Source organism: Sorex fumeus, unplaced genomic scaffold, assembly GCF_029834395.1.
Source record: "Sorex fumeus unplaced genomic scaffold, SorFum_2.1 ptg000046l, whole genome shotgun sequence".
Lineage (NCBI taxonomy): Eukaryota > Metazoa > Chordata > Mammalia > Eulipotyphla > Soricidae > Sorex > Sorex fumeus.
Genome location: NW_026606103.1, coordinates 8,076,783 through 8,092,440, shown reverse-complemented (window position 1 = coordinate 8,092,440; position 15,658 = coordinate 8,076,783). Strand labels below are relative to the sequence as shown.

Sequence of the window (15,658 nt, the reverse complement as noted above, 5' to 3'; positions counted from 1 at the left end):
TCAAGCTTGTCCCCATAGCAGGCCAAAAATTTATTTATATTGCTTATTACTACTAAATGGCTAATGGAATGATCAAATACTTAAAAGAAAATTTGTGAAAATTTTTGTATGTCACCATGGGAAAATTAAGTCCTTGTTTGAGTGTTTACTTATATTGCTAGTTGAGCTTTCTGTGTTAAAGTTGTTGTTAATTCATTTTATTTGTTTTCTATATTATATTTCCACTCAATATGGTGTTTTCTTACTGGGACATTATTATTGTAGGGTTTGGAAATGTTACACATCTTCCAAAAAATCCAGAATATTTCACTGGGTAGTGAGCTTACACAGTGATACTGGTGAAAAGTGGGTGTGGCTGATAGAGTTTCCAGAGGTGATTAGGGGTGGGGGTTCACCCACCATCATTCTGAGAAGACCTGGAGTTCTCAGCCAAAAAAACCCCCGTGTATCTGAAATTAACTGCAGCTGCCATGCCTATAGCCAGACTGATTGCCTCATGACTGAACTCCACAGAGATGCAAAAATATTTTTTTTCAAACTTAGATTCAGGACAAAAAAACGTTAAAATTACACTTTAAGGACCTTGTATTGATGTTGTTTAAAACAACATCTAACAGTAATTTACTTATACAAATCAACTAGAGAAATAATGTGGCAGTCCTATAATCTATCTGTGTTAGTATAGTTTGAGAAAGAATGATTCTCACATGATCCTTTAAATAATCTCTATAAAGCTATAGTGAGAGAAAGGTGGTGGAGAGACTAGACAAAAGATTAAAATATAAGATGCATTCATTTTCTTATGTCGATAATAGAAATTTTTATTTACAAATATATGCATTCAGGCACATTGTAAGATTGCTCTTCTTCAAACAATGTTATATTTGGCAGAGTGACTAAGCACAGTGATTTTTGCAGCTAAATATGCATAGAAACAGTGATAATCACTGTGGTTGACTCCCTAGACTGGTGTTTCCCAAAGTAAATAACAAAACCACGTGGGGTCACTGGAACTACAGGGGGCAGAAGCATTGGTGCAATGTTGGTGAGGACACTTGCTCTTCTTTTTGCTAAAATCCAGGGAGTTATGGGTAATTCTTTTTCTGAAAATGGTCAAATAATTAATGGAGAGTCTGCTCTAGAAATTCTTTCCCTCCTGTCACAGTTCTGAGTGTGTATGTTAACATGAAAGAAAACCATTACATTTGAGAAAATTCAGTTTCCTATCCATACTGATATACTGATTCCATTCTCACATAAGGGAGATAAACTTTATATTACCTTATTGAGATTTTGAGGCTATTATCTCTGCAGCATTATTATACTATCCTAAAATACATGCTCATTTAGAAGCATTAGAGTGCATGTATAAAGTGCATATGTGTATATGCCGAGCCGGGTTCGATTCCTCCGCCCCTCTTGGAGCGCCTGGCAAGCTACTGAGAGTATTCAATATGCCAAACACAGAAACAAGAAGTCTCACAATGGAGATGTTACTGGGCCCGCTCGAACATGTTTTTGTGTGTGTATGCATGTGTTTATGTGTGTGAGAGAGAAAATTGATATATATTAAGGGCTTTATTATAGAATAAGAGACAAGTTCTTTAGTGTTTGCTGATTGTCACTTCAAAATTATATTTCACAAGTAGACACATATAAATACATTTTAAAATGCATGGCTTATATAAGTTTTGCTAATAAATAGTGTAAAATAAGTAAGATACATAAACATGTTATTATTTATTATTCAACAATGTAAAAATATTTTCTAATATTTGAACCAAGAAGTCATTTTAAACCTTAAGTGATATTGAATCTCTCCTAATGTATTCCAGACAATGTATACGGTACGTTCATACAATGTAAGAGCCCAGTGCAGCTTTATGCATCTTACATTTCTTTTTCTTTTTTAAAAAATTTTTATTAGTGAAACACCATGAGGTATAGCTGTAGACTTAAAAATTTTTGTACTTGGGTTTCAGTTATACAATGATCAAGTAACCATCCCTCTACCAGTGCCCATTCTCCACCACCACTGTTCCCAGTATCCCTCCCACATCCCATCCCCCCTCCCACCCTGCCTCTGTGGCAAGGCATTCCCTTTTGTTCTCTTACATTTTCTGAGTTTTCTTGACTATAATCAGATTACTAGTATTCTAACATAGAATTATTTTAAAAAGAGAACTTAATTTAATATAATTCTGAATATCTTCAAAACGTTTAGAGATAAGTCTGACTACAGCAACCCTAGTGAAAAACACAAGCTCCAAGTACAATTTGTAATTCTAACTAGTATTCCCATCCTGCTCTCATGATTGCTAGTACTCAAGTACTCAAGTTCCTTTCCCAGCTCTTTACTTTTCTACTTAAAGATATGTGAATATGCAGCCCACAAGATGTGTTAAAGAGTACACTAGGGAAAAAGGCAGCTCAGATAGAGAAGGGAGCACCAAATAAAGGGTGTTGGGAGGTTCCTCTCAGGATGGGAAATGCATAATGAGAGTAGACTATAGTTCAAACAAGATTGCCACTCAATGTCTCTTTTGCAAACTACAGCACTTAAAAGGAGAGAGATAACAAAAGGGAATGCCCTGCCACAGTGGTAGGGTGGGATGGGGGGAAGTGGGGGTGGGAGGGATACTGGGACTGGTGGTGGTGGAGAATGGGCACTGGTGAAGGGATGGGTATTCGATCATTGTATAACTGAAACACAAGCACAAAAATTTTTAAGTCTTCAACTGTACCTCATGGTGTTTCACTAATAAAAATTTAAGGAATAAAAAGAGTACACTTGTAGCAGGCTTATGCAACTAAATGCAGATTCTGAACTCACAAAATATATCACACACTCCACTATATCACACCACCACTAAGGAAGTCTTAAAGAGGTCCTAGTAATGCTTTTGCAAACAGGAGTGCATTTCAAAAGATCTTACAAATGCACATACGTTCCTGTAATATTATATACACACAGTGCTTTATATAGTTCTTTACAATGGAGTTTCAAGCATACAATTGTTCCACCTGTGAGAGCACCATACTATGTCCCCAGTCTTCCACCATTTTTTCCAGATTCCCTTCACCCACAAATACAATCTAAATCCTTGACAATTACATTTTTTAAAATTTTTATTAGTGAGACACCATGAGGTACAGCTGTAGACTTACAAATTTTTGTGCTTGGGTTTCAATTATGCAATGATCAAATACCTATCCCTCCATTTTTAGTTTAATTGTAGTTTGGGCTCCATATTTTATGGTCATGTTGAATTTTGCAGTTTAGTGTAAATAGATATATCATCACTACATAATTGAGGAACCAAGGCCCCAAACTCTGGACTCTATGTTACCTCTAGATATACTCTTCTTGCTTCCCCATCTATTTCCCTCTTCTATTGGCAATTTTATTTATTTAATCTGAGACAATGTTTTGCCAATGTTTACTACCTACCATTCACTAGACATATTATTCTCTGGTTTTAGTGAGAACATCCAGTGTTTGTCCTCATTATTCATTTAATATAAGACCCTCCATCCATGTTGCAGTCAAATGCATTATTTCATCATTCCTTGGGGCTGAGAAGTATTCCATTGTAGTATTCCATTATTCATTCTTCTGTTTTGGGGCATCTGGGACATTTTCATAACCTGGTGATTGTACTAAGTGCCATAATGAATATAGGGGTGCAATATCATTTTGTGGGTAGATGCCAAGGAAGACACAGTAACAACAAAGTCTCCAATGGAGACGTTACTGGGCCCGCTCGAGCAAATCGATGATCAACGGGAGGGCCAAGGAATGAGATGGATGGGTCACTTATATCTCTTTTCTTAGGGTGTGTTTTTTTGAGAAATTTCCACAATGCCTTTCCTCAGCACAAAGAGACAGCAATCACTCCAGCAATGCATCAGTGTTTCTTGGGCATGACACTCCCCTCTCAGGATACTCCTCTCCTTTCTGCCATTCTCAATGGCCTGATTCACAGTGTCATCTTTGTTTGTATTTACCTGATAATAAGCAATAAAGAACATTGTTTCATATGCTTACTGGCTATCCATCTCTTGTTCTTCTGAAATATATCTGTTATTTTTCTCTCCTAATTTTTAAATGTAGTAATTTAATTTATTGATTTGATTTTTGTAAGTGCTTTGTATACCTTTAATATCAATCATTTAGCTTATATATTATAATAAAAATATTTTCTTCCAATAAGTAAGATGATTTTAATTTTATTCCCAGTTTCTTTTGCCATGCAAATGTTTTAATTTGATGTAATCATCCTATTTGTTTATTTTTGTTTCTGTTTTCTTGCCAATGGAATAATATCCTTGAAGACATCTTTGAGGTCCAAATTCCAAAATGTTCTGGCTATATTCTCCTTGGGGCTGGAGCGATAGCACAACGGGTAGGGCGTTTGCCTTGCATGCAGCCAACATGGCCAACCCGAGTTCAATTCTTCCGCGCCTCTTTGAGAGCCCGGCAAGCTGCCGAGAGTATCTCGCCACATGACAAAGCCTGGCAAGCTACATGTGATGTATTCAATATGCCAAACACAGTAACAATTGTCACAATGGAGACATTACTGCACCCGCTTGAGCAAATTGATGAACAATGGAAGGACAGTGACAGTGACAGTGATATTCTCAATATAGCTTATGGAATCTAATGTTAAAGTCTTTGATCCACTTTAAATTGATATTTGGTTAAAGTGCAAGATTCATACCCAATTTTATTTTATTTTTTCATATAAAAACGGTAGCTACCCATTTTTCCTAACACCTTTTGTTCAAGAGGCTGTATTTACTCCATTTCACAGACCCAGCTCCTTTGTCACAAATTAGCTGTCCATAGATATGTGGGTTTATCATTGGGTATTCAGCTCCAACCATTAGTCTTACAGTTTATCTGTATTCCAGTATCCTGTGTTCTCTGCATGTAAGGCAAGAGTCCTATCCACTTTACTACTACTCCGGTCCTTATGATGAGTGCTTAGGCTATTGATTTGGGCTTTTGCTTTTTTCCTAATATAAGTCAGCATTGCATTAAATTTTACCCTTAACATTGCTCCCGTGTTTCATAGGTTCTGGTAGTTTATTTATTCTTTCCCATTAATTTTTGAGGAGTCTAATTTCTTCTTTGATTACTTATTTGATTTTCTTTTTTCATTTATCAGTATCTTGCTCAGTTTCCATGTATTGGAGCTTTCCTCCACATTATATTTTAATATTTTTTATTTTGTTAATTTTGATTTTTTTAATATGATTTTATTTTTATTGGCCAAGTTGATTTTTAATTTAATTATAGTGAGATACACAGATACAGAGTTGCTCATGATTGGATTTCAGTCATAGCATGTTCTAACACCCATCCCTTCAGTAATGTCATTTCCCACCACCAATGTCCCTGGTTTCCCTCCCAACCATGCCCTGCCTCTATCTCTATGGCAGACACATTTCTATCCCCTCTCACTGTCTCTCTCTCTTTCTCTCATTTTGAGCATTAGAGTTTACAATATAGCTACTTAAAGGTTATCATGTGTATGCCTATACTCACTTTCAATACTTGGTTCTTGTCCCGCATGATCATTTCAAACTATTATTGTCATACGGATCCTGTATGTCTTAATCGCCCTATACCCCAAAACACATCAGGTAGCTCCCAACCACTAACCAGTTCTCCTGGACCCTGGTTTCCCTGTCCTTTAATATTAGTCTCATACATTTTTATATCCCACAAGATGAATGCCGTCGATCTATATCTGTTCCTTGCCATCTGACTCATTTTACTCAGTGCGATACCCTCTATGTCCGTCCATTTATAAGAAAATTCTATGACTTCATTATTTCTAATAGTTACATAGGAGTCCATTCTGTAGATGTACCATAGTTTCTTTATACAGTAGTCAGTAGTCTGTTTGGGGGCCCTCTGATTGTTTTCAAATTCTGGCTATTTTGAACAGTGCTGCAATGAACATAGAATATAGAAATACAGATGGTGTTTTGGCTATGTGTTTTGGACCCTCAGGGCATATTCCTAGAAGTGGTTATTCCTAGGTCTTTGGGAGCTCAATTTCTAGAAGGTACATGTTAACTGACCCAGCTTTTTTTTTTTTTGAAAAATAACATGAAGTGAATGTATCTCCATTTCTTCATTCCTCTTTTGTTTCCTGAAGTAGTGTTTTGTAGTTTTGTTTTGTTTTGTTTTTTGTCCTAGTCCTTCACATCTTTTGTTAAGCTGATTCTGAGGTACTTGATTTTCTGAGGCATTGTTTTTTAATGTCTTTTTCTCCTCTTTCATTGTTTTCATATAGGAAAGCCATGGACTTTTGGTTATTGATTATGTAACCTACATGCTACTATACAAATTTTTTGTTTCTAGGAGCCAGTATTTCTTTGCTGAATTTTAGTCTTGTAGGACCATTAAAAAGTGACAAGGAAGCTTTAAAGTCTCCAACTACTATTATGTTGCTACCAATGTCCTCATTGAAGTCTATTAGCAGAGTTTTTAGATTTCGTTGGCTCCTTATTGGGTACATATATGTTTAAGTGCAATTTCTTGCTGATGTACATATCCCTTGATCACTGTCCCTTAACCTTTCAAGCTTGAAATCTAAGTTGTCAGATACGAGCTTGGCCACCTTGGCCTTTTTAAAGGAGTTGTTTGCTTGAAGAATTGCTTAACAGCCTTAGACTTTGAGTCCTTGTTTGCTTTGGCTTTTCAATGTGTTTCTTGTAGGCAGTAGAATTTTGGATTCAATTTTAATTCATTTTCCCACTCTGTGTCTCTTTATTGGTGTACTTAGTCCATTGCCATTGAGGGACATTATTATCATAGGATTTTGTGCCATCTTTCTTCAGAGGACTATTGTGTTTGTGGGGTTTGTCTTATCTTTCAGTAGCCCCTACAGTCCTTCTTTTAGAGTTTATTTTAGCCTATTAAATTCCTGAGATGTTGATTTTCCAGGAAGCTTTGTGTTCCTTCAAATCTGAATGAAAGTATTCTTGGTTAGACCTTTAGTTCATTGAGCTTTTTCACTTTATCCCAGCATTGTCTCCAGTCTGGAGAGTTCTATCTGATAAGTCTGCTGTAAATATAAGGGATGCTCCTTTGTATGGAATTTTCTTCTTTGATCTAGCTGCTTGCAGTGTAGTTTCTCTATGCATGGTATTTGTTCTGATTAGGATATGTCTTAGAGTCATTTTATTAGGGTCTCTGCTAGCTGATACTCTTCAGGCTTCTTGGATCTGGATGCCTGCATTTTCCAACTCTGGGAACTTTTCAACAATGATGTCTTTGACTGTTACTACCCCATTAGGGTTGCCTCCCTGTCCCTCTGGGACTCTTGGTGATTCTTATGTTGTTCCTCTTGAATTCAACTCTTAGTTCTCCTGTCTTCCCTTGAGCAACTTTGAGTTCTTTTTCCATCTTCTGTTATTCAGAAAACATTATTCTGAATGCTTTCTGCAACTCATATTCAAGCTCACTGATTCTGTCTTCAGCTGCTACCATTATACTATTGAGGGATCCCACTGAGCTTTTCATTTTATCTACCTTTTTTTTTAATTAATGACACGTCTGTTTATAGTTTTCTTATTTCTGCTGTCACTTACACTTGTATCTTATTGGCCATAATTCCACTATTTCTCCCATATCCTCCTGTATTTTATCGGATTTCTGTTCCACTGTTCCTTTGAGTTCATTAAACATGCACATTATTTCATCTCTAAATTCTTTATCAGAGAGATTATGTATGTGGGTATTTCTTATTGAGGCTTCAGGGCTCCTCTCTTCCTCCACTCCTTGTCATGGGGATCTGTGCTTTTCCCCCATGATGGTGTGGTGGTCTGGATGTGGATCCTTCCAGCACAGTCTCAGTGTCCCTCTTTCACTGCGAGGGAGGGACTCTGGGGAAACTCAGTGGGTGGTGGTCTCTTCTTTCCCCCTCAGAGATATTACTTTCTTCCTGGTGTTCCTGTCGATTTGTGTGGGGTCTCTTGAGCTGATTTGGGGGGACATGTTCTTTGGCCTGAGTATACTGTTACTTTTAGATTGGGGTTGTAATGATTTTTTGCATTCACAGCTATTTTTGTAAGTTTGGCAGGTATGTTGATTGGAGTAGAGGTTAACAGATTATTAGCCTAATGTTGTTGGGGTAGCCAGTCCACTCTTATGAGATTTTGGTATAAGAAACCAAGATATGGATCCAATGCAATGTGGAAGGGGAGATTAACTGGTGGCCACATGAGCGGCATCACTTGGAAAGCCATGATCTCCACTGTCGACTCCCTAATTGAGACATGTTGTCTCAGATCCTAAAGTCACAGATCGAGTCACATTGCTGATTTTGGCATTTCAAAAATGCATGTTTTGCATCTCACATATGTGCTTCTCAGGGTACCTGTGGCTGCAGAGGGGCCTCTGTGCATTCGCAGAGCTAACACTCTTAATTTTGATCTTTGTAGCTTTGTGGTCTGAGAAGATGATTGAAAATACTGTCAATTTTGCAACTTTATGCATGTTTGCATTATTTCCTAGTATGTGATCCATCTTGGAGAATGTTCCCTGTGCACTCTAGATGAATGTGCATTCACGTCTTAGGGGGAGGAAAGCTCTGTAGATGGTCATTAATTCTCCAGTTGCTCAATTTGGGCTTTTGTTTCTTTATATTCTATCTATTTGGTCTGTCTAATGACAAAACAGGGTGCTGAAGTCTCCCATCATTATTGTGTTTCCTTCAATGTGCTTTTTCAATTCTGTGAGTATTTTTATAAATATTGCTGTCCTTCATTGAGTGCAAATATGTTGATAAGCTTCAGAGCCTCCTGTTCTATGGTCCCTTTTAGTAGCACATTGTGACCATCTTATCTTTTATTATTTTTTGCCTTGAATGCTATATGGTATGCTATAAGTATAGTTATCCCTGTCTTTTACCCTGTCCCATTAGTTTTTTGTATTAGTTGCATCATTTTTTTCTAGACATTCACTCCTAGTCTTATCTTTTAAATTCAAGTTAATTTCCTTTAAGCAGAATTTGGGACTTTTTCCCTAAAACCACCCTGCTGCTATGTATTTTCATGGGAGAATTCAGTTCACTGATATTCAGAATTGTTATTCACATAAAGGAAAAAAACAATGTTTCCATTCCTCTGTGTTTGAGTTTAACTGTCTTTGAAGTTAAATCTGCTTTTTGTAGGTGACCTTTTAGTAACTTTTGTAGGATATGTTTAATTAGTAAATTTAGGTGATGGCTTTATAGAGAAGTAGAGTATGGGTTGAATATTTCTACATTCAATGTTTTGAATATATAATTATACTCTTTTCTTGTTTATATGGTTTCCTATAAGAACCTGTTGTGATTCTTATATTTTTTGTGTGTTTGAGGATTTTCTTCTCTTCTGATGCTTTAAGTAGTATGTATATCTCTTTAGCTCTTATCATTTTGGTTACACGTGTCTTTATTTTGTCTTTGAATCAATTTTGTTTAGAACTCTTTGGGATTCTTAACTCTATGTAGAAGACAACTTTCAGGGCCTGGAGAGTTCTCAGGGATTATATCTTTACCAGTACTTTTTTCCCCAGTCTATTTTCCCTCTCCTGGTATTCCAATATTTTAGAGATTATTCTTCTTGCTATTACTCACTAAGTATCTTAAATTTGCATTCATTTTTTAAATTCTCTTATCTTTTGCCTCTTTATTTGTATTGACGGCTTGTATACTCTCTTCAAGTTTGCTGATATATTTCTCCATATTGAGAATTCTATTGCTGTGTTTATAGTATAATTTAGATTCTTCAGTATCCTTTGTGTGGATTCTTTCATGCTATGAATCGATTCTTTCAGCTTCTTGAATTTCGCTGCCAGCAACTACTTAATTTCCCTTGTGCATGGATTTGAGATCCTCTTCAACTAGGATCAAGAATTTTGATGAATTGGTGGACTTACCTGAACTTTTCTCCCTGTCTACTATAACGGTAGAATTTTATAGTTTTTGCACTGTTTTTCAAGTTTGCGGATTGCTGAATCTATATTGGAGCTTTAGCTCCTAAGAAGCTGAGCACTGTCTGGTCTGTTGTTTAATACTGACAGGTTGCTGTCTATGTCTGTTTCTGTGACTATCTCCATTACCATGCAAAGGTTTTTTAGCAGGACAGGAGTGATTGTTGTTCCTCTGTTTAGTTTGAGGGTATTTTTATTGGGTAGTGGTGGGGAAGATTCTGGCATTGACCCTATAGTTTCCCACTAGCCCTTTAGAATGTAAAATAGATGAGGTACAGCTGCCAGTGCATTCATGGGTAGGAAACACACCATGTTCCTAAGGCAATCAGCAGCGCCTAAGGCTGGCAGAGGCTGGTAGAGGACCTCTTTGCAGGATGGCAGGCTCAGAATTCCCAGTGGGTGTGATCTGATAGTCCCATAAATTATTATTAGACTATTATTGAATCATCTTGAATTATAAATTAATTTATTTGAGTTTCAAACATACAATTTTCTTTCAATCCATTCACCAGTGTCCACTTTCCCTCCTCTGACAGTGTCCCATTCACCCTCTAGTTCTCAGTTTGCCTCTGTGGCAGGTATTTTATTCTTTTTTTCCTTTTTTTGTTAAAGACAAAGTACACCCCACCATTCAGAAGAAAGTTCACATATTTTATCATTGTTGCCAGATGCAATTAGAGTCAATTATTTGTAAAATCACAAAGACTGAAATTTTACACTGGAAAGGAACTTTCCTTATGAATCTGAAGGGGGATATATGCTATGCAAACTTTATCTGCTCTTATTTTGAAGTTAAGCAGCTGTGCTTGTAACAGTAAGGTATTAATTGTCACTTTGCTGGAATTCTATAAAAATGTCATTTAGAGTGATTAAATGACTGACAGATTCAGTATCTCTAAAGGGAACGTTTTCATCCTCATTCTGTAAACAGCATTCCATAGTCATCTTCCCAGTCTCATATTTTTAGATAATATACTTAGATACCTCCCAGTCTCTTATTTTTCAACATGGTTTGGGCTATTAATGATCTTTTATGATTCCACACAAACTTTATAACTGACTGCTCTAAGTCCTTGAATAATTTTGTCTGAAATTGAATATGAGTTACATTGAATATACGCTGTAGTTCCAAATCAAGGCGACACTGAGGTACTACTATCTTATACGGTGATAATAGCACATATTAAAAATACTGGAACCAATCTGTAAATGGGGTTGTGGTGAAAAAATAACTCTCATACACTGCTGGTGGAAATGTTTTCTTATACAATTCCCCTGGAAAACAGGATAGAGCATTCTCAATAAACTCAGAATTAATCTGCCATGTGACCCAGCAATTCCAGTTTTGAATATCTATCCCCAGGACAGAAAAACATCCATTCAAAAGGATCTATGCACATTACTATTCATTTCAGCAGTCAGTACAAGTTCGACCTGGCTTCTGGATTTTTGGAGTCCCTGACATTGTGTGGCTAAGGCAAGGATCTGACTCCCTGTCTTCACCCTATGAAGGGATCACTGCCATCCAGTTGTTCATGGATTACCTCAAGCAGGCACCAGTAATTTCCCCTTCATCCTAGCCCTGAGATTTTAGAAAGTGCCACATTCGAGGCTCTTTAAGGCTCAGGAGAATGACACCCATCACTGTTACTGTTTTTTGGCATATTAAATACACCACGGGGAGTTTGCCAGACTCTGTCGTGTGGGCAGGATACTTTTGGTAGCCTGCCAGGTTCTCCAGAGTAAGAACTAGATAATAAGATGTCCAGCTTCCGGGAGCTGGGTTTTATAGTCTCTGGGTCTTAGCCATTGATGGGATTACACAGTGCCAGGGGCAGTTGGTAGTATAACCCCTACGTATTGGAAGATGGGGGATCTGGGTGGAGGAGGCCCAGTCCCACTCCAAGCAGACTTGGAGATCTACATCCCAGATCCCGCACACCTGGGTTCCTCTGCTGGTTCCTTCATGCATGAGGCTTGTCCAAACGTGTGGAGAGTGGTCTTAAGCATGGCTGTGGCTGGAACCGGAGGTCTTCAGCTGCCAGGGCTCTGCTCAGGGTGGGGAGGGAAACTCAACCCACAATATCTAATATTTGAGATAAACCTAGACATCAACAGATAAGTGGATCATGAATATGTGTTATATGTACACAATGGAATACCATGCAGCTGTAAGGAATGATGGAATCATGCAATTCGCAAAAGGCATGCATTCCAAACATGGACAGAACTGCAAGATATCATTTTTTAAAAAACTTAAACCAGAAGAAAAAATACAGAATGATATCACATTTAGTAATTATAATAACTGGATGATGTAATGCAATGGTTTAAAGGGAGGGTGGCTAGATCACCCTCTGTCCCAAAGTATAGAGAGGAGAAGGAAATAAATAGAGTGGTGGAAATGGGGAGAAGAGTTAGAAGCAAGAATGAGCATGGGTTAAAGGGATTCAGGTACACGGGTGTTGTTAAGGAATGGTAGAACCAAATATCCAACCCACAGAGTTAGCAACACTGAATTCATAAGGCCAAAACTCCAACAGTTGAACTTAAACAGTTATGTATCAAGAAGGGGTTATGGACAGGAACTGAGAATATAGGTGGAGAGTCATTCACACTGACTGTGGGATTGTTGTTGTTGGAACATTGTGTGTCTAAAACCCTACTATGAATAACTTTGCAAATCATGTGAAAATTTATTTTATAAAAATAAATAAAATACATGTACCCAAAGCTACTTTAAGAATGACTCATTGTCTTATTAGTTTACAAATCGTGTAGTTCCAGGGATTTGCTTCATAACTCTGTATGTATGGCATCACTATATTTTGTCACCACTCTGCCACAAAATAATACCCCTTAAATCATTTCAGTCACCCTTATTCTTTCCCTTCTGGAAACTACCATAGTTTTGATTGAGTCTGGAAATCAGGTTTGTTGCTTCATGCCAGAGTTCACTTGTTTTGTTATAATGCACATATGGGTAAAACCAAGAAATTATTATATTTTAGTTATTTTCTCACTCAAGTTAATTCAACATGTATCCATTTTACAAATGGGCATTATTTTAATTTTTAACGACAAACGAATATTCCACTGGATAATATAGCACAGCTTCTATACCCAGGCATGTGTAAAAAGGAAAACGGAATGAATCCATGTTGTGACTAGTGTGAATGTTTCTGTGAGAATAGAGTTATTAATGTCTTTTATAGTAAGTTTTTCATATATTTTGTTAAAATATCTAGGAGTGGTATTGTTACAGCAAGTAATTATTGGATAATATTAGTTTGTCCTTTCTCCCTTGCTGCAGGACAAAGGTTTATTGAGTAACACCCATCACAGTGTTCCTGAGGCACTCCCATTCCTCTGTGTTTATCTTTAACATCTCCTTTGTGCTCTGCTTCTCTATCTGTTGATAACTCATTTCCCCTTATAAAGTCAGATTCTTCTGAGAACTCTGTGTTTTGCAAGTCAAATATTGCTTTTCTATTTCCTTTATGTCTTTTGCATAGTTTATTTTAGAGCAGTGGTTTTTTTTGTATAGACACAGGAAGAGAGTTAATGCTATGCTTTTGTAACTTGGAGTTAATTGACTCCAAATAATATTTATTCCTGGGCATCTGTCATATCACTTGATTTAATCTTCAGTTGCCTTTAGTTCCTAACACCCCAAAAGGAAGGTCGCAACAAGGGATTGGATGGACCCAGAGCAAGCCATAAGCTCCCCAAGCATCAAAAAGATATGGGCAGAAATCCCTCCAGACTTAATTAGTAAAATAACAGAAATCTAAAAGCAGCTGCACAACATCATATTGTCTTCATAATCAGCAATAGAAAACAAATTATGTCACGATGACTTTTCAGCAGGTCTGATTGTTGGGGTAAAATTCCAAATAATAATGGTGCATCTTTTGTCAAAATAATGAATGTAATCAAAGTAGAGAGAGTTAAGTGGAAATTATCTGCCTCACAGGCATGGGGAGGGGTGGAATGGGGCATATATTTAGGTTCTTGGTGGTGGCAAATGTGCACTGGTGAAGGGATGGGTGTTTGATATTTCTATGATCAAGACTTAAACCTGAAAGCATTGTAACTGTTCTCACGGTGATTCAATAAATAATTTTTTTGAAAATAAGGAAAGGAAGCTCTCACTCTTTGCAGATGACATGATACTATACTTAGAGGACCCCCTAGAAAAAATAGACTTGTATAGCCAAGTCACAGCCTATGAATATCCATGGCTTTTCTATATGCAATAAATGAGAGAGAAGAAAGTGATATAAAACAAAGATTCTGTTCACAATCATCCTTGAGAAAATTAAGTACCTCGGAATCAGCTTAACTAAGAAGGTAAAGGATCTGTACAAAGAAAACTACAAAATGCACTTCAAGAAATAAAAAAAGGACACAAGGAAATGGAAACACATCTCTTATGAATTGGGGAATTAAGGTTGTCATAATGGCAATACTCCCCAAAGTATCATACATATTCAATGCGATTCCTATAAGTGTACCCATGATATTCTTCAAAGAAATTAATCAAAAATTTCTGAAATTCATATGGAACGGCAAATCCCCACGAATAGTTAAAGCAATTCTTGGGGGTAGAAAGGTGGGAGGTATCACCTTCCCCATCCTCAAATTGTATTATAAAGCAGTAATAATTAAAACAGCGTGGCATTGGCACAAAGACAGTTCTGCAGACCAGTGGAATAGGGTTGAACATCCTTACACAAACCTGCAAATATATGATCATCTAATTTTTGATGAGGGGTAAGAAATGTAAAGTGGAGCAAGGAAAGCCTCTTTAACAAAGGGTGCTGGTAATACTGGACAGCTACATGCAAAAAAATGGACTCAGACCTCAACCAAATACCAAGCACAAAAGTCAACGTCAAAATGGATTAAAGACCCCAATCTACAAGATACATTGAAGGAAAGGTTGGCAAAACCCTCCATGACTTTGAAACTAAAGTTATCTTAAAAGATGAAACACCAATAACCAAGCAGAGATAAACAAATGGGAGTATCTTAAACTAAGAGACTTCTGCACCTTAGAAGAAACAACGACCAGGATACAAACACAGCCTACGGAATGGGAAAGGATATTCACCCAATATCCTTCTGATAAGAGGTCAATATCAAGGATATACACGATATTGGTTGAACTCTACAAGAATAAAACACCCAATCCCATCAGAAAATGGGGCATTGAAATGAACAGATACTTTCTCAAGGAAGAAATATGAATGGCCAAAAGGCACATGAAAAAATGCGTTTCATCACTAATCATGAGGGAGATGAAGATCAAAACAACAATTAGATACCATCTCACACCACAGAGACTGGCACACATTCAAAAGAACAAAAGAAATGATGACATGAATATGGAGAAAAGTTATTATCCTTCATTTTGATTGGAATACCAGCCTTTTTGGAAAACAATAATGACATCTCTTAAAAAACTAGAAATTGAGCTTCCATATTACCCAGCAATGCCATTTCTTGGAATATATATATTGAGGGTACAAAAAAGAAGAGTAAAAGTGACATCTTCATCTGTATGTTCATTTCAGCACTGTTCACAATAACTAGAATCTGGAAACAACTGGAGTGCCCTAGAACAGGTGACTGGTTAAAGAAATTTTGGTACATCTA

The 15,658-nt window shown here is 37.0% G+C and overlaps 1 pseudogene; it reads left to right on the top strand.

The window, feature by feature from the left end:
- The first annotated feature begins 1,838 nt into the window (after positions 1 to 1,838).
- LOC130031225 (kanadaptin-like) overlaps positions 1,839 to 15,658 on the top strand; it is a 41,410-nt pseudogene continuing 27,590 nt past the window's right edge.